At 48.5% G+C, this 19064-nt stretch overlaps 1 protein-coding gene and 1 long non-coding RNA gene across 2 annotated transcripts in view; one reads left to right on the forward strand and one right to left on the reverse strand.

Moving 5' to 3' along the window:
- Positions 1 to 4992: 4992 nt before the first annotated feature.
- The window catches only part of IRF6 (interferon regulatory factor 6), a 235657-nt gene continuing 221585 nt past the window's right edge, over positions 4993 to 19064 (forward strand). The window contains exon 1 of the mRNA XM_038749787.1: positions 4993 to 5194. The gene's annotated coding sequence lies outside the window, so the exon portion shown is untranslated. The remainder of the gene's footprint in view (positions 5195 to 19064) is intronic.
- Positions 5185 to 19064, reverse strand: part of LOC119930965 — a 50532-nt gene continuing 36652 nt past the window's right edge. The window contains exon 3 of the long non-coding RNA XR_005451866.1: positions 5185 to 5360. This is a non-coding gene — a long non-coding RNA (uncharacterized LOC119930965). The remainder of the gene's footprint in view (positions 5361 to 19064) is intronic.

A 19064-nucleotide genomic window follows, 5' to 3' on the forward strand; every position in this document is an offset into this window, starting at 1 on the left:
CTTCTAATCCTGTGCTCTTTTCATTAGGCCATGCTGCTTCTCCAGCTGGAAAAGTCCCTGGACCTGGAGGCCTTGGGCCCCTCATTCCTGGCCCAGGGGTTCTTTCACTTTCTAGACAGGTGTCAATGACTGCTGCAACTGCTCTGCTCTGAGTGAAGGAGTTGGTGAGGGGCTCAGCACCCCAGGGAGAGAATGAGGGGTCCTCTACTCCACCCTAGAGAATGATCATGGCCTAGTGGATAGAGCCCGGGCCTTGGAGTCAGAAGGATCTGTGTTCTATTCCTGGCTCGGCCACTTATCTGCTGTGAGACTTTGGGTGAGTCACTTCACTTCTCTGTGCCTCAATTACCCCGTCTGTAAAATGGTGACTAAGACTGTGAACCCCATGTGGGTCAGAGGCTGTGTCCAACCCTATTTACTTGTATCCACCCCAGTGCTTAGAACAATGCCTGGCACATAGGAAGTGCTTAACAAATAGCAGAGTTACTCTTCCCCGATTCTTTATAGCTCAACAGCAAAGTCAGTTTCTTGGCCCCAGCCTGGCTTGGTCTCTGGACCATCCTCTTGACGGGGGCCCATCTACTACCTGGAAAAGAAGAAGAGTCTGTGAGAACCTTCCCCAGTGGAAGCCAGTTGGGCGGGAGGGATGCAGCAGGATCACCTTTTTGCCCAGGAAGCTTGTGCCTAGAGACGAGGGGATGGGTGGGGGTGGGGTGGGGTCAGCTCTCTTTCCTCCTACTTATCCTGGCTCCTCTTCCAGTCAGTCAATCAATGGTATTTATTGAACACCTTCTGGGGGCAGCACACTGTACTAAGAGCTTGGGAGAGTTCAGCAGAATTAGCCGACAAGTTCCCTGCCCATAATGAGTTTATAGTGTATAGAGGAGGGCAGACAGACATCAATAGGAATTAATAATTGATAATTTATAATTTAAAGATATATACATAAGTGCTGTGGGGTTGGGGGTGGGGCAATCACTACAACTCAGCCCTCAAATTTCACTCCTTTAGTACCAACCTGCTAACTGACTCTCTCTTTCCTTCCACCCTTTGCTCACACCTTCTTTCCTTTCAGGAATTCCCTCCCCAGCACTCTCCCCATCTTCAAAAATCATATCTTCACCAGGAAGTCTCCCCTAAGTAACCACTCATCTCCCATCTCATTCTCCCTCTCCTCTGCATCACCTATTCACTTGGGTCTGTACCTCCTATGCACTTTGATACTCACCCCACCCTCTTTGCACTTATATCCATCTTCTTATACTCTGTGATTTACTTAATTTAGTCGGTCTCCCCTACTAAACTGTAAGCATCTTGAGGGCAGGAATCATGTCTGCTTATCCTATTTGTTTTCTCCCAAGCTATTAGTTTGGTCCTTTGTACAAAGAAAGCGCTTCATAAAGACCAGTGATTGAATGAGCAGCCCGTCAGCTAAGATTTGGAAAGGTCTCTGGATGACTAATACCCCGGGAAAGGCCCTTGAGTCTGCTCCCTGCTCCTTACTGAAGGGGAGAAGTGGGGAGAAACAAGAAACAGCTGGGATAAGAGCCCCTTCCTCCCTCTAAAACCCCATGCCCACCAGGGCCTGCTCTGCTTGGATCTCCTGGGGGCCAGAAGTTCTCAAGGAGATGCCTAGGGAATATTTCTCCACTTTATTTTTGTTTTGGCTTATTTGTTTTAGAAGTGAAAATGCTGTAAAAAGTTAAAGACATCATGGTGGGGAAGGGAAGGAGGGAGAGGCTTATTGCTTAGAGAAAACTGTCAGCTTGAAATTTGGATTCCTTTCCTGAATCAAACTGACGGAAGCAGCTTTCCCTCTCTCTGTTTACATATAAACAGCCAACCTTCCCCTCCCAGAGACACATTTCTGACTCCTACCTGGCAGCCCCAGGGCCAAATACCTTTCGCCCTTTTTTCTGAAAGAACCTTTCAGCACCTGGAAAGGGGCCTCCTGCTGCTCTCAGGTGAAGGAAGGGTTGGGGAAGTGCAGGTTGGGGGTGGAGAGAGGGGTGATAGGGTGAGCAGGTGAGGGGGGTGGATGGAGGGAGGAACTAGTGTCAGGGACCCTGGCCCTGTCAAGGGATTTCCCCTGGAGCCTGCCTCCCCCCTGCCTCAGTTTCCCCTCCTCTCCTGTGTGGGTGCCTCTGGGAACCAGCGTGGTGTTTGAGAACACTAAAGTAAATGCCAAGTATAAATAAATACTCCTTTCTCTAAGACTGCAAAAGGACTGAACTGCTGGTCCCTTTGCCTACTCTGAGTCTGTAGCATTAACTGGGTGAGAAAACACACACACACACACACCTGCCCCCCCCCATTTTAAATTAAGTTTTAAAATACACTCCCCCTCACCAAATAAACTGAAAATAAAGATTTATTTTCTTTCTATTTGCCCATTTACTTAGTGCAAACACTGTTCAGAGAGTACTCACCCCCAACCCAACCAACACTGGACCTATGTTCATATCTTAAACTAGGTTACTTCCCCTACCTGTTATTTATTTTTGTACCCGTCTTCCCAGCTAGATTTTAAGCTTCTGGAGGGCAGGGATCATGTCTACAGACACTATTGTACTCTCTCAATTCCTTAATACATTTATCGGCCTATACTACGTGCTTAACAAATACTCATAAATATATTTTTAAAAATTCTTAAAGTAATTCATTAAGTGCTTCTTCTGTGTTGAGCACTTTTCTGAGCTCTGGGGGAGATGTAGTGCTGTCCCACAAGGGAGTCAGATCTAGAGAAGCAGCGTGGCTCAGTGGAAAGAGCATGGGCTTGGGAGTCAGAGGTCATGGGTTCTAATTCCGGCTCCACCACTTGTCAGCTGTGTGACTTTGGGCAAGTCACTTAACATCTCTGAGCCTCAATTTCCTCATCTGTAAAATGGGGATTAAGACGGTGAGCCCCACGTGGGACAACCTGATCACTTTGTATCCCCCCAGTGCTTAGAACAGTGCTTTGCACATAGTAAGTGCTTAACAAATGCCATTATTATTATTATTATTATTATCTATGGGGAGGGAGAATGTGATTGATTGTGATTGGTGCAGTTTTCTGGGCTGCAGGATGGATGCCTGTCTGTCCCACCTGCTAGCCCTGCATATGTCTGACTAAACTTTGGTGAAAATCAATGTCAATAATATTTACTGAGCGCTTCCTGTGTGCAGAGCACTGAACTAAACACTTAGGAAATTATAACAGAGTTGGTAGACATATTCCCTGCCCACAACAAGCTTACCTTCTAGAGATGGGATGGGATGCCAGGGATGGGAGACCTGGGGAAGGATCCTGAGATGAATCAGCCTCTCCCAGGATTAGTTGGGAAGAGCTTTGGAGGAAAGATCATTTTATTTTATTTTATTAATGATGTGCATATATCTATAATTCTATTTATCTAATTTGATGGTATTGACACCTGCCTACTTGTTTTGTTTTGTTTTCTGTCTCCCTGACTCTAGACTGTGAGCCCGTTGTTGCGTAGGGACTATCTCTATCCATTGCCGAATTGTACTTTCCAAGCACTTAGTACAGTGCTCTGCACACAGTAAACGCTCAGTAAATTTGATTGAATGAGTGAATGAATACTACTACTGGATTGAGATGTCATTGTTCCACTCTGGCCAAGATGGGATTCTGTTCGATTGTAAATTCCTTGAGGGCAAGGTCCTTGTCTTCTAACTCTATTACACTCTTCCGCGATTTAGCGCAGTGTTCTTTAACACATTTGTAGTTGATGGAGAGAAGATTGAAATAGTTGGCAATTTTTCTCTCCTTGGATCGATAATCAATAAATAAGTAAATAAATAAATAAATAAATCAAGATAATCGACCTTGGCCTTCTCTCCTTCTACATCCCAGCCAGCACATTCCACTCCTCTGGTGCTAACCTTCTCACTGCGCCTCGATCTAGCCTGTCTCACCACTGACCCCTGGCCCACATCCTACTTCTGGCCTGGAATGCTTTCCCTCAAATCCACCAAACAATCACTCTTGCCCCCTTCAAAGCCCTATTGAAGGCACACCTTTGCCAAGAGGCCTTCCCAGACTATGGCCCTTTTTCCCCATCTCCCCTTCCCTTCCACATCACCTCGACTCACTCTCTTTTCCCTTCCCCCCTCTTCCCATCCCATAGCACTTATATAGCTATAATTTTATTTTTTTATATTGATGCCTGTTTACTTGTTTTGATGTCTGTCATCCCCCCCATACTGTAAGCCTGTTGTGGGCAGGAATTGTCTTTCTTCTTTGCTGTATTGTACTTTCCAAGTGCTTTCCAAGTGTACAGTGCTCTGTACACAGTAAGTGCTCAGTAAATACACAGTAAGTGCTCAATAAATACTATTGAATGAATGAACAAACTTACAGTCTAACATTCCCTCCCAGCTGGATTTCTGCTCCTCGGCTCCTGGATGAGAGTGAGGTTCCCTCTCCCTTCCTCTCTCTCTCTCCCACCCAGCTGCAGTGGAGGGGGCTGCAGCCCCATGGCCTTCTAGGTACCTGCTCCTGACCCTTCCCAGGCCTAGAACTTTCTCTTCAGGATCAAGAGACTCACTTAGGCTCTCTGATTCCCCAGTATTTCCCCACCCCCCACCTACCCTCCATCCTTCCCCTGCTGCCCTGAAAACATGGCAAGCCCATATGCCCCCCCATCCCTCCCACCCCCATAAATCTGCAACTCTGGGGCCCCCGGTAGAAAACTCAAAACAAAACCAACTTCAGCTAATGAAAATGGTGATAAATCTCTGTCGATCACACTTGTTTTGCAGCAAAAACATTGCCAAACAAGGGCCCAGCTGGCCAGCAGAGCCCTCTGCCAGGCCACAGTGCATACCTTTAAAAGGAAACTCCGTCACTTCTTTTATTTACTGTGCTGAAACCAAGAGCTGATTAATCCCAGAGATGCCCTGCCAGGAGTGGAAGGGCATGTTGGGGGGCTGAGGGGAGGAGTGTCTAGCCCAGGTAGGGAATCATGGCCACTCCTTGCCCCCCCGCCAGGTTCAGCTCCCATTCCCTGCTGAGGTCCAGCCCTGCAGCCTCCCCTGACCCTGAAAGCATTTCCTGCTGGCATCTCTTTCACTGATTAAAGATCCGGGTCAGCAGGAAAAGGGATGGTCTTGTCCAAGGTGGGGACCAGTGGTCAGGCTGTCGTCCCAGTGAGCTACTGATTCCGAAAGGCAAGAATGTCTTGGTGAGGTAAGTTTGACTCTTCATCCTGTTTCTTTTGTGGGCTGTTCAGATCATGTTGGAAGGTACAGAAACATCCCTCAGATGAACAGTTTGGGGTGGGGGGGTGGTCTCTTCTGAAGCAGGGGTTTGTGGGGAAGAAGCTTGCCGGCCACGTAGGAGGGAGGTGAAGATCCTAGCCAGGAAAGAGAGAAAGATCACTGCTCCAGGTTAGGAATGGCTCTGGGTGAAACCTGGCCTGGGGTCACAGGCAGAGCCAGGGTTTGGACGGAGGATTCTGCAAGCAGCCCCGAGGGAGCAGAACCCTTCCTCCCACCCAGTTCAGTGGGGGTTGTCTCCTGTGTGACCTTGGGCAAGTCACTTAACTTCTCTATGTGTCAGTTACCTCATCTGTAAAATGGGGATAAGAGGGTGAGCCCCATGTGGGATAGGGACTGTGCCCCACCTGATTAGCTTTTTATCTATTCCAGTGCTTAGAACAGTGCTTGGCACATAGTAAGCACTTAACAAGTGCAACACATAATTATTATTATTACTAATGTAGCTTCCATGGACTTGTTCCCTTTGCTCTTCTCCCCTCTCCCCCACACAGCACTCACGCATATATGTATATATCTATAATTCTACTTATTTGTATTGATACCTGTTTACTTGTTTTGATATCTGTCTCCCCCCCACCCCCCACCCCAGACTGTAAGCCCTTTGTGGGCAGGGATTTTCCCTCCTTATTGCTGTGTGGTACTTTCCAAGCGATTAGTACAGTGCTTCGTAAACAGTAAGTGCTCAATAAATACGATCAAATGAATGAATGCGTGAATCTGCCCATTCTCCAGATGAGGATGTGAGCTGGCCACATCGGAGTGGGCAAGGGGAGGACTGATCGGCGATGATCTCCTGGCTCAGGAAAGGTATGGCCACTGAGGGAAAAGCCCTCTGGACCAGAAAAGGTGGATGAAAATCAAAGTGGATTGTGGACAGCAGCTTGACTCTCAGGGCCTCAGGGCCACTCTTGTCCAGCTCAGAGCTAATGGACTTGGCTTGTGAGCAGTGATTCTCCGAAGTCCCTAGTCCCAAGGCCCTAGGAAGATCAGGTCAGATCAGTCTCAGGTGCCTTAGTGGAGATGGGCCTACCTGGAAGCGTGGGCACTTCCAAACTGCATTGCTTGAGCATCTCTTGCCTGACAAGTGCTGTACTGCTGGCAGAGCACTGTACTGCCTACTTCATGCTTCCTGCCTTCAAGGGGTTTACAGTCAGTCCAACAGGCGAGAAAACAGATATCGGTAGATGCCTATATAGAGCCACTGACCTCCCAGGACTTCTGGAGGGGAACCAGAAACCCAATACCAATCCCCTGGGGTCTTCAGGACTGGCTGTCCTCTGGCTGACCTGAATCCAAAGGGTCACTCCGTTGGTGGCAGCAACACCAAAGACACAACAAGCAAAAACCAGTCTCAGCTGGAGAAGTACGGTTGGAAGTATGGAACTGTTTATTGACATGATCGTGAGACTCTGAAATGAGGAGTGAAGGAAGCTGTAGAAGTTTCATTCCAGGCAGTGAGTTCTGTTTTATGTTTAGCTCTAATCTTTCTTGTTGCAGCTTCGTTTGTTCTCCATGCTCAGGAACACCCCCTTCTTACTTGACCTAGGTTAGGGCTATCCCTTCCAGGAGACATGAGGAGGGACAAGATGACCTCTGGGGGCCCCTGCTAGTGTGAGAAGTCTGGGATTTCATAATTCAGGCCTTTAACGGGAAGAGTAATGCTGTAAAATCCAGCTACATAGGCACAACAGCTTGGGGGTTGGGGAGGAGGGGAACGGGACACAGGGGAAGGGAGAAAATTGCACACTCATTGACTAATGGATGAGTAAGTTTTTCTGTGACTTTGTGTTTGTGGGTCTAAATGTCTTGATGTGGTGATCTATGAGTGTGTCTGTAAGTTTGTGTGTGGGGGGGTTCTTGTGTGTGTACGTGTGTGTGTGTGTGTGAGTGAGCTGTTACTGTGAGTCTGTGGGTGCCTGTGTCTCTGGATGTGTGAGTGTATGTGGGTGTCTCACGTCTGGATAGCTGTACAGAGAAGCAGCATAGTGTAGTGGACAAAGCACTGGCCTGGGAGTCAGAAGGTCGGGGTTCTGCTGTGTCTTGTCTGCTGTGTGACCTTGGGCAAGTCACTTCACTTCTCTGGGCCTCAGTTCCCTCCTCTGCAAAATGGGGATTAAAACTGTGAGCTGCATGTGGGACAGGGACTGTGTCCAACCTGATTACCCTGTATCTACCCCAGGACTTAGAACAGTGCTTGGCACACAGTAAGCGCTTAACAAATACCATCATCATTATTAATATGATTATCTTTCAGTTTCCAAATCTGTACAGCTAGAAGTCTATTCATTCATTCAACCGTATTTATTGAGCGCTTACTGTGTGCAGAGCACTGAACTAAGCGCTTGTGTCTATGCGGGCACGTGTGTGTGTGTGTGTGTGTATGTGTGTGTTTGTGTGTGTTTCTCTCACTGGCGGCCGGAGAGGGAGAGCCGAGCTGTGGGAGCTGTTGAGCCTGTTCCTGCCTCTGACTTTCTGAGTTCTTAACTTGTCAGCAAATCCTAAAGCTAAAAATGCTCTGCACCAGGCGGGCCGGCCGGCTGCCAGCCAGCAGGGCCGTCTGGCCTCGGCTCCAGATGCGGGGGCCACCGCGCAGGCCTCCCTCCCTCCCTCCCTCCCGCCGGCCAGTCCTGCTCTCCCCGCGCCGACGTGCAGACTAAACAATTGTGACTTGGCTGTGAGCGGCAGCGCAATTCCAGATGCTGCTTCCTTCGCGCGGCGCTTTAATTGGGCTGGCAGGCGCGAGGGCTCTTTCAGCCCAAGCAAAGCTCTCCCCGGGGACAACAGGCCTCTGGCCCAGCTCCCGCCCTGCTACCTTAGTGCAAAGGAGGGAGGGGGCCGGGGAGGGTGAGGGATGGATGGACAGATGGACAGACAGATGGACGGACCGATGGACGGATGGATGGTGGGGAAAGGGGGGTGGGTAAGGGGGGTGGTGAACAGAAGAGGGGGAGGGGAGGGAGGAAGGGGAGGAGGCTGGAAGTGAGGGCAAGCAGAGGCCTACAGGGCCAGGCTGGGTGGGCGGTGGGGGAGCAGGGAGAGGCAGAGTGAGGACCAGAGACAGTAAGAGGGAGCAGAGATGGTAGGGAGAGGGAGGTGGGCACGGAGACAGGCAGGGGGCAGAGACGGTAGGGCACAGAGGGGCAGGGAGAAGGGGAGATGGGCACTGAGAGAGGCAGACAGCAGAGATGGTAGGACACAGAGGGGCAGGGAGAGGGGGAGGCTGGCAAGGAGACAGGCAGGGGACAGAGATGGTAGGGCACAGAGGGGCAGGGAGAGGGAGGTGGGCACAGAGACAGGCAGGGGGCAGAGATGATAGGGAGAGAGAGAGAGACAGAGAGGGAGAGATGGTAGGGTGCGAGAGGCGGACAGTCCAGGAGAAGGGCGAGGCTTCATGGCAGAGGCTGTGGGGGTGGGGGTCCGGCAAGCAGCCCAGGCAGGACGCCTCGATCTCTTGGCCGCCGCTTGGGAAAGCGGGTTAATCCTCCAAAATCCTGACGTTTGATGTCCTGCCTGCCCTCTCCTCTCTGGAGCCCGGCTGGGGTGCGGCTGGGCCTGGCAGGACTGGGCAGGGCTGGGCAGGACAGGGCTGCCCAGGTTCGGGGGTGGTCAGCGGCCAGCTTCGGCCAACTCGGGGCTGAGGGGAAGGGCAGGACTGGCTTGGGCCAGTCCAAAGCCCCCCTTTTCCTTAGCTCCCCCTCCCTTCCACGTCAGCTCCACTGGCTCCTTTTGCTCTTCTCCCCTCTCCCACCCACAGCTCTTATGTCTGTATGTATGTGTATATATGTCTATTTATATTGATGCCTGTTTACTTGTTTTGATGTCTCTCTCTCCCCCTCTAGACTGTAAGCCTGGTGTGGGCAGGGATTGTCCCTCCTTATTGCTGTGTGGTACTTTCCAAGCACTTGTACAGTGCCCTGCACACAGGAAGGGCTCAGAGAAGCAGCGTGGCTTAGTGGAAAGAGCCCGGGTTTGGGAGTCAGAGGACGTGGGTTCTAATCCTGGCTCCGCCACCAGTCTGCTGGGTGAACTTGGAAAATTCACTTCACTTCCCTGTGCCTCAGTTACCTCATCTGTAAAATGGGGATTAAAATTGTTGAGCCCCATGTGGGAATAATAATAATAATAATGATGGCATTTATTAAGCACTTACTATGTGCAAAGCACTGTTCTAAGCATTGGGGAGGTTACAAGGTGATCAGATTGTCCCAAGGGGGGCTCACAATCTTAATCCCCATTTTACAGATGAGGTAACTGAGGCACAGAGAAGTTAAGTGACTTGCCCAAAGTCACACAACTGACAATTGGTGGAGCCGGAATTCGAACCCATGAACTCTGACTCCAAAGACCGTGCTCTTTCCACTGAGCCACGCTGGAACAACCTGATTATCCTGTATCTACCCCAGCGCTTAGAACAGTGTTTGGCACATAGCGAGCGCTTAACAGATACCACTATTATAATTATTGTTATTAATAGTGGGTCCATTATTATTAATAATACTAATAATGAATACGATTGAATGAATGAATGAATTGGGTCCCGTCCCCACCGGGGGCTGGGCGGGTGAGGGGGCGTGGCATGTCATTGGATGGGCGTGGTCATATCCTTGCTCCCTTGGCTCAGGGAAGGTTTGCAGGCAGGGGGATGGACTAAGATAATAATAATAAATGACAATAATAATAGTACTTGTTATTAATTGTAATAATAATTAAGTTATCTATTAAGTACTTACTATGGGACGAGCACTGTTTTAAGCGCTAGGGTAGATACAAGGTAATCAGGTTGTCCCACGTGGGGCTCACAGTCTTCATTCCCATTTGACAGATGAGGGAACTGAGGCACAGAGAAGTGAAGTGGTTTGCCCAAGGTCATACAGCAGACAAATGACAGAGCAGGGACTAGAACCCACATCCTCTGACTTCCAAGCCCATTCTTTTTCCACTAAACCACGCTAAGAGGTTACTGTGTGCCAAGCACTGTTCTAAGCTCCGGGATAGATTTAAGTTATTCAGGTTAGACACACTCACTATCCAAAATGGGGCTCACACTCTTAATCCCCATTTTACAGATGAGGAAACTGAGGCTCAGAGAAGTGAAGTAACTTCCCAAGGCCACCCAGCAGATGTGTGACGGACCAGAGGGTAGAACTCAGGTCCTTCTGATTCCCAGGCCCGTGCTCTATCCACTAAGCCGCAGTGCTTCTAGGTGACTGCCCAGGCCTGGCTTCTGACACTCCTGCCCCAGAGGATGGCAGGTGCCCATTTATTGTAGCTCCCCCGGTGCCATCGTTCTGGACCCAGGGGATGGGAGGTGGAGGAGGGATGGGGGAAAACACTTCAACCTCGAGCCCCCTGTAATCTCGGCCCCCAATTTGCACCCCGTTTTCTCCCCAAATTTTCCTCCAGCTGGGAGGACCTCCACCACTCCCTTCCTTCCTTCTCCCTTCCCCCTTCCCTCTCCCTCCCCTCCCCTCTCCTCCCCCTTTTTCCTTCACTCCCCTCCTCCCTCCTTCCCCCACCTCCACCTCCCCTTCGGGTCAGGCTGCGGCCAGGGAGCGCAGGTTCCTCCGAGTCCAGAGGGGAAAACCGGAGGGAGAGGGGGGAGTTAGGTAGTGAAGAACAAAACAAACAAACCAAAACCTAGGCCCTGCTCGAGACGGCTCCCGCCACTCCCTTCTCACCGCCCCAAACTCTGCTCCCCCATTCTTCCTTTTTTTGGGGGGGTTTAAAAACTTTGGCCTCATTAATTTCCAAAAAAAATTTCCCCCAATAAAAGGCAAACATGGAAAGAAAAACAAACTATTAGAAAATAGAGAAGGGAGGAAATGTTATTTAAAAGGTTACCAGACCACATCATTTTCCAATGATATTATATCCTCCCTGCAGTATCCAAAATATATATGGGCCGAGGGCCAAGAATGTGCAAAAAAAAAAAAAAACACCATAAAAAAACGCAGCGTAGACACAACATCTGGACTGGAAGTGAACAAACCCCCCATTTATCACACTTAATCCTCCAATGAAGCCGTCAACAGTTTACTTCTGTTTTGCTAATTTAGCTGCTTTCAAGCTCCGAGATGGAAGGGCCAGAATTGAGGCTTTGAATTCACTGTCACTTTTTCGTCCACCCTTCCTTCCACCCCATCCTTCTCTTCTCCCAAACCCCGCGTAGCTGAAAAAAGAAATCGGAGCGAAAAAAGAAGGAACCTTTTGATAAATTCCAACAGTTGCCCCTGCTGTGTCACTCAGAATATCCCCAAATCTCACCCCTGCCACTAGCCTTTAACACACTCCTCCCCACCCTCCACGCCCACGGCAGAACCCCCATCTCGTGCCACACACACACCCCTCACCCTCTGCCCTCCCCTCGACCCAATCCCCCAACACACGAACACCAAGGAGAGAGACTGATGGACTCTGGCTTCAGCACATGCCCTGGCTCCAATGATGACCCCCGGGCCACGCAGCCAGTCAGTCAGTCAGCCAGTTGTATTTATTGAGTGCTTACTGTGTGCAGCACTGTCCTAAATGCTTGGGACAGTACTATATAACAATATAACACACATTCCCTGTGCACACAGCCCATTCAACACGGGCACACACAATCCTCAAAAGGATAGTGGCTTACTGTGAGCCCACCTTCTAGACTGTGAGCCCACCTACTAGACTGTGAGCCCACTGTTGGGTAGGGACCATCTCTATATGTTGTCAACTTGTACTTCCCAAGCACTTAGTACAGTGCTCTGCACACAGTAAGTGCTCAATCAATACAATTGATTGATTGATTGATTCAGAGCAGCCAGAGGCTCAGGGAATGTGTCTGTTTATGGTTATATTGTACTCTCCCAAGCTCTTAGTACAGTGTCCTGCCCATAATAAGCACTCAATAAATACAATTGACTGACTGACTAGTGGAGACTGGGCACCCGGTCCTGCCCCAGGGCTCAGGAGCAATTATTTTTAAATGGTATTTGTTAAGTATTATAATGTGCCAGGCACTTTCTAAGTGCTGGGGTAAATACAAGTTAATCAGGTTGGACACAGTCCCTGTCCCACATGAGGCTCACAGTCTTAATCCCCATTTTACAGATGAGGTAACTGGGGCACAGAGAAGTGAAGTGACTTGCCCAAGATCACACAACAGACAAGTGGCAGATCTGGGATTAGAACCCAGGTCCTTCTGACTCTCAGGCCGGGTATCTATCCACTAGGACACACTACTTTCATTCAATCATATTTATTGAGCACTTACTGTGTGCAGAACACTGTACTAAGTACTTCTCTTCAGTAATTTGAAGACCACCCTGCTGAAGGATGGATGGGTAAATTGTCCCATCCTTTCCAAGACACCAGGCTTTTGGGGAAATAAAAAAGCAGTAGAGGTTTGGGGGCTGAATTCTACTTTCCACAGAGTCCAAAGCTCTAAGCAGACAGTACAGAAACTAAGCAAACACAGTAAACAAGTAAAACACTTATGACTGTATGTCCACTCAATGTATTTATTTTGACAGTCTAGTAAATATTTTATGCTTGTCTCCCTGGTTAGAGTTTAAGCTTTTTGTGGGCAGAATATGTCACTTTATTCTGCACTTCCCAAGGGCATAGTACAGTGCAGTGCACTGAGTGGCTTCTCAATAAATGCTGTGGCTCCTCCTCCTCCTCCTACTATTATGAGTATATATCTGTAAATATAAATATCTATACGTATGTATCTGAAATTTATTTATTTACCTATTTATTTATATTAATGTCTGTGTCCCCCTTAAGACTGTGAGCTAATTGTGGGCAGGAATGTTTCTATTTGTGGTTATATTGTACTCTCCCAAGCACTTAGCACAGCACACTTAGTACACCAAAAACACTGAATAACTATGATTGAATTGAATTGAGTTATGAGTAGGGCCCTGCTGAGCCACATACAGATGGGGATGATGGACTCTTGGAGGGCCAACTCTCCCTCCCCCAACACCTTCTGGTAGTTCCACATTCCAAGAGACACGCTAGACCCTTACTCACCATTGGGTGTTCAGGCTACAGGCAGAGGGGAGATCTGCTGGATCTGGACTGAATCTGGAAGTGTAGGGAGAGGATGGATTCAGTCCAGATCCAGCAGATCTCCCCTCTGCTGGATCTGGACTGAATCCATCCTCTCCCTACACTTCCAGTTGACTAAATTGTTCAGCATCAGAGACTAGAAGACTCCCCTCTGATTCTAGTTTGTTTGTAGACTCCCTGAGAAGCAGAATGATCTACTGGAAAAAGCAGCAGCCTGGAGTCAGAGGATCTGGGTTCTAATCCTGCTCCACCACATACCTGCTGTGTAAGCTTGGGCAGGTCACTTTACTTCTCTGTGCCTCAGTTATCTTGTTCTCCCTCCTACTTAGACTGTGAGACCCATGCGGGATCCAACCTGATTAACTTGTATCTACCCCATTGCTTAGATACATAAGTGTTTGACACATAATAAGTGCTTAACAAATACCATGAAAAAGCCCCCAAACCATAGCACAGTTTGCTAAATAGCCAGCCAGGGAAAGTAGTGCTAACAATGATACAAGAGCCCTGGCTTGGGAGTCAGAGGTCCTGGGTTCTAATCCCGGCTCTGCCACTTGTCAGCTATGTGACTTTGAGCAAGTCACTTAACTTCTCTGTGCCTCAGTTACCTCATCTGTAAAATGGGGATGAAGACTGTGAGCCCCACGTGGGACAATCTGATAACCTTGTATCTATCCCAGCACTACCTCGCTCTCGCCTGTCCCGCCATCGACCCCCGGCCCACGTCATCCCCCGGGCCTGGAATGCCCTCCCTCTGCCCATCCGCCAAGCTAGCTCTCTTCCTCCCTTCAAGGCCCTGCTGAGAGCTCACCTCCTCCAGGAGGCCTTCCCAGACTGAGCCCCTTCTTTCCTCTCCCCCTCGTCCCCCTCTCCATCCCCGTCTTACCTCCTTCCCTTCCCCACAGCACCTGTATATATGTATATATGGTTGTACATATTTATTACTCTGTTTATTTATTTATTTATTTTACTTGTACATTTCTATCCTACTTATTTTATTTTGTTGGTATGTTTGGTTCTGTTCTCTGTCTCCCCCTTTTAGACTGTGAGCCCACTATCGGGTAGGGACTGTCTCTATGTGATGCCAATTTGTACTTCCCAAGCGCTTAGTACAGTGCTCTGCACATAGTAAGCGCTCAATAAATACGATTGATTGATTGATTGATTGATTGATTGCTCAGCACATAGTAAGCGCTTAACAAATACCATCATCATTAATATTATTATTATTAATGTGATATATGGTACTAAGTGCTTGAAAAAGTACAACAAAAGCTAAAGAAATATCCCCTGCCCACAGGGAGTTACACTATAATGTGGGAGAGAAGCATACAAAATACTTACAAACAGAGGAAGAAATAGAGGAAGAACAAGCAGCAGAAAGGTAGTAGAATAAATATGCCAGGATGTGGTATCATTCAATCTATCAGTCAAAAAATGGCACTTATTTATTGATTTCAGACTAAATCAGAATAAATAATTGCATGTAGCTCCTTGTGGGCAGGTTTCATGTCTATCAATTCGATTGCATTGTACTTCCCCAAGTGCTTAGTACAGTGCTCTGCATGCAACTGATTGACATCTATCCATAAATGCTGAGGAGGCAATAAATCCATATGACAAAGAGGGCTGGATTGATGGAATTCAGGAGCTGGGAATGAGTTGGGGTACATGCTAGAGGAGGTGGGATTTTAGGTTGGCTTAGGGATGGGGAGGGCTGAGGTTTGATGGATTTGGTGGGGGTGGGGCTCCAGACCCAATGAGGGGAGGAGGGTGAGCAAGGGGTGGAGGTGGGAGAATCGAGAGTGAGGGTGAGCTTGGGAGAAGACAGGGAAGAGTGTAAGCTGGCTGAGAGCCTTGAAGCCAAGGGTCAGGAGGAAGGAGTGCATCTGGGAAATGCTTCGGGTAGATGGCCCTCCAGGACCCAAGCCATCTCGAGCAGGGCACTAGGGCCTTTTAAAAACCCACCTTGTTTAGGAAGCCTTCCCTGATGAATTCCCAACACTCCAGTCATGCCAACCCAACACCACCCTTAAGTCTGAGTTATTTTATTCTTCTCTTTTTTATGGTATTTGTTAAGCACTTCCTATCTGTCAAGCACTGGGGCAGATACAAGTCAATCAGGTGAGATACAGTCCCTGTCCCACATGGGGCACAGTTTAAAGCGGGAGAGAAATAAAGATATTTTATAGAAGAAGGAGCGGAGACACAAAGAAATTAACTGATTTGCCCAAGGTCACATTACAGGCAGTACCACCGAGGCTGAGAGTATGGGTTATGGAAGGTTGGGGGATCAGTGGGCGGCACAGAACTTTCCCCAGGCTCTTCCTCACTGGTTGGAGGGAGGGAAGGGTCACTAATAATTAATAATAGTTGTGGTATTCGTTAAGCACTGACTACGTGACAGGCACTATACTAAATGCTGGGGTAGATACAAGCAAATCGGGTTGGGCACAGTCTCTGTCCCATGTGGAGCTCACAGTCTCAATTCCCATTTTACAGATGAGGTAATTGAGGCCCAGAGAAATGAAATGACTTGTCCAAGGTCACAGAGCAGACAAATGGCAGAGCCGGGGCTAGAATCTATGATCTTCAGAGTCCTAGGCCCATTCTGCTTCCCACTGGCGTTTCTGGAAAGAAGAGGGTGGGAAAGTAACTTTGATAAATCAATCACATTTATTGACCACTTACTGTGTGCAGAGCACCATACTAAGAGCTAGGGAGAGTACATACAATATTGTAGTAAACGGACACATTCCCTGCCCGCAATGAGCTTTCAGTCTAGAGGATAGAGTCTACAGTCCTGTACAGCCAACTGACAGGGCTTATTTGTGCTCCAGAGAAGCTGGCCATTACAGGAAAGAGCTGGGCTGAAAGGGAGTGATGGGGGAGAGACTTTAGAGCTCCAGGCTCTAGGTGTCTCTAGGTGGCTCTAGGAAGTCAAATAAACTCAGTGGTTTGGGGACGGTGAAGAACATTAAGGTGACCAGGTATCCCTTGTTAGGCAAGATAGTCTTGTGTTTTGGGAGGTAGGCTGACCACCCAAAAGTCCTAATGTAGGATCCAATGGGGTTCCACTTTGGGCCATAATTTTTTTTATGGTATTCATTAAACCCCTACTCTGTGCCAAGCACTGTGCTAAGTGCTGAAAGAGGACCCCTCAGCCACAGTGATGGTGGAGGTGGCAGGGATAGCTACCTTTTTTTTTTAAAGGCATTTGTAAATCATTTACTATGTGTGAAACACTGTTCTAAGCACTGGAGGTAGGTTACTAGGTCAGACACAATCCCTGGCCTGCAAGGGACTTGAGCCGGGTGCTGGTGATTGCTCAACTCCACCTCCGAAATGGGCGTGCCCAAGGGCAGCTCTGATACCCGACTTCCCGACTACCCACCTGTTCATCCGCCGGACCACCTGCCCGCCGCTTGATGTAGTTCCCATAGCCGATAATAGTCACTGCAGTGCCCCCTCTAGACTGTGGGCACTCGGTTGTGGGCAGGGAATGTGTCTACCTACTCTGTTATATTGTACTCTTTCAAGTGTTCAGTGCAGTACTCTGCATAGTAAATGCTCAAAAAATAGCATTGATTGACTGATTGATAATAATAAGAATAATACTTGTGGTGTTTGTTCAGCACTTATTATGTACTTATATACATATATATATATATATATATATATATATACTTATTATGTATTATGTATTGAGAAGCAGCATGGCTCAATGGAAAGAGCCTGGGCTTGGGAGTCACACATTACGGGTTCTAATCCCAGCTCCACCAAATGTCTGCTGTGTGACCTTGGGTAAGTCACTTCACTTCTCTGAGCCTCAGTTCCCTCATCTGTAAAATGGGGATTAAGAGTAAATGGGGATTAAGACTGTGAGCCCCATGCGGGACAACCTGATCTCCTTGTATCCCCCCAGTGCTTAGAGCAGTGCTTCACACATAGTAAGCACTTAACAAATGCCTATTATTATTATTATTATTATTATTATTATTATTATGTACCAAGCCCCGGGTAGATACAAGATAATCAGGTTCCGCATGGAGCTCAAAGTCTAAGTAGGAGGGAGAAAGAGTGTTGAATCTCCATTCTGGAAATGAGGGAATTGAGGTGCAGAGAAGTGAAGTGACTTGCACAAAGTCACACAGCAGACATGGGGTGGAGCCAGGATTAGAACCCAGGTACTCTGACCCAAATGACCAAGCTCTTTCCACTTGGCTGCACTGCTTCTCTATGCCAATGACACGGATGCCATTGTTGAGGTAGCTTTCCTGGGCCATTGATGGGAGTTTCAGGTGCAGCTGGAAACACAAAATAATGATAATAATGATTGTATTTGTTAAGCACTTACTATGTGCAAAGCACTGTTCTAAGCACTTGGGGGATACAAGGTGATCAGGTTGTCCCACGTGGGGCTCACAGTCTTCATCCCCATTTTACAGATGAGGTAACTGAGGCACAGAGAAGTTAAGTGGCTTGCCCAAGTTCACACAGCTGACAAGTGATGGAGTCGGGATTCGAACCCATGACCTCTGACTCCCAAGCCCATGAGCTTTTCACTGAGCCACGCTGCTTCTCTCTTCATCATTCAGCTGGACTGGATATGCCCATCAACTGCCTGGGGCAGCCAGTTCTATCTGTCTGTCTATCAAATGTAGTTATCATGAGCTTCTAGTTGCAGTTGCCTGAGGCCTGGCCCTCCAAACCCCACTCCCCTCCCTGCCTCCAGGCCTTCACCCCCTCCTCTGTCTGTTGCCAGGCCCTTCAGAGCCTTACCCTGAGCAGAACTTTTGGAGTCTGGTGACTGTGAGCAGCAGAGGACAGTGGAAGATGGTGGAGGTTGATGGCAGCATCAACAGTGGCGGAGGAGGAGGAGGAGGAAGAGGAGGAGGAAGTACATCTCCTCAACCTCTTTTCCTTTCCTTCTCCTTCTTTCCCATCCCTTCCTTCCCCATTTCCTCCTCCTCCTCCTCTCCCTCCCTCTGTCTCCTTCCCCTTTCTCTGACCCAACTCTGACAGCCACTTTATAAGTCTTGTCCTTGGACGCCCCACCACCATGCCATCTCAGTCAGGAAACTAGAAGCAGAGAGGCAAACTGGCAGAGTTGGGTCAGGTGTCTGAGTACTAGAAGCTGCCCCTCAACCTGTAGTGAAAATGGCAAGGGGAGGAAGGGCAGAATCAATCAATCGTATTTATTGAGCGCTTACTGTGTGCAGAGCACTGTACTAAGCACTTGGGAAGTACAAGTTCTCAACATATAGAGACGGTCCCTACCCAACAGTGGGCTCACAGTCTAGAAGAAGGAAAGAGATGGAGGCAAAGGATCCTTCCTTCTCCTTTGCTCCAGGAGGCAGAAGGAGCAAGAGAACAGGGAAGCAGGCAGATAATAATAATAATAATAATAATAATAATAATAATGGCGGTATTTGTTAAGCACTTACTATGTGCCAAGCACTGTTCTAAGTGCTGGGGTAGATACAGGTAATCAGGTTGTCCCACATGGGGCTGACCCTTTTAATCCCCATTTTCCAGATGAGGTAACTGAGGCCCAGAGAAGTGAAGTGACTTGCCCAAGGTCACACAGCGGACAAGTGGTGGAGCTAGGATTAGAACCTACATCCTCTGACTCCCAAGCCCGGCCTCTTTCCACTAAGCCACGCTGCTTGGCAAAGGGGAGGTGGAGAATCAAACCTGAGAGGGTAGCAAAGTGGAAAGGAGGA

The sequence above is a fragment of the Tachyglossus aculeatus genome, chromosome 7, assembly GCF_015852505.1.
Source record: "Tachyglossus aculeatus isolate mTacAcu1 chromosome 7, mTacAcu1.pri, whole genome shotgun sequence".
Classification (NCBI taxonomy): domain Eukaryota; kingdom Metazoa; phylum Chordata; class Mammalia; order Monotremata; family Tachyglossidae; genus Tachyglossus; species Tachyglossus aculeatus.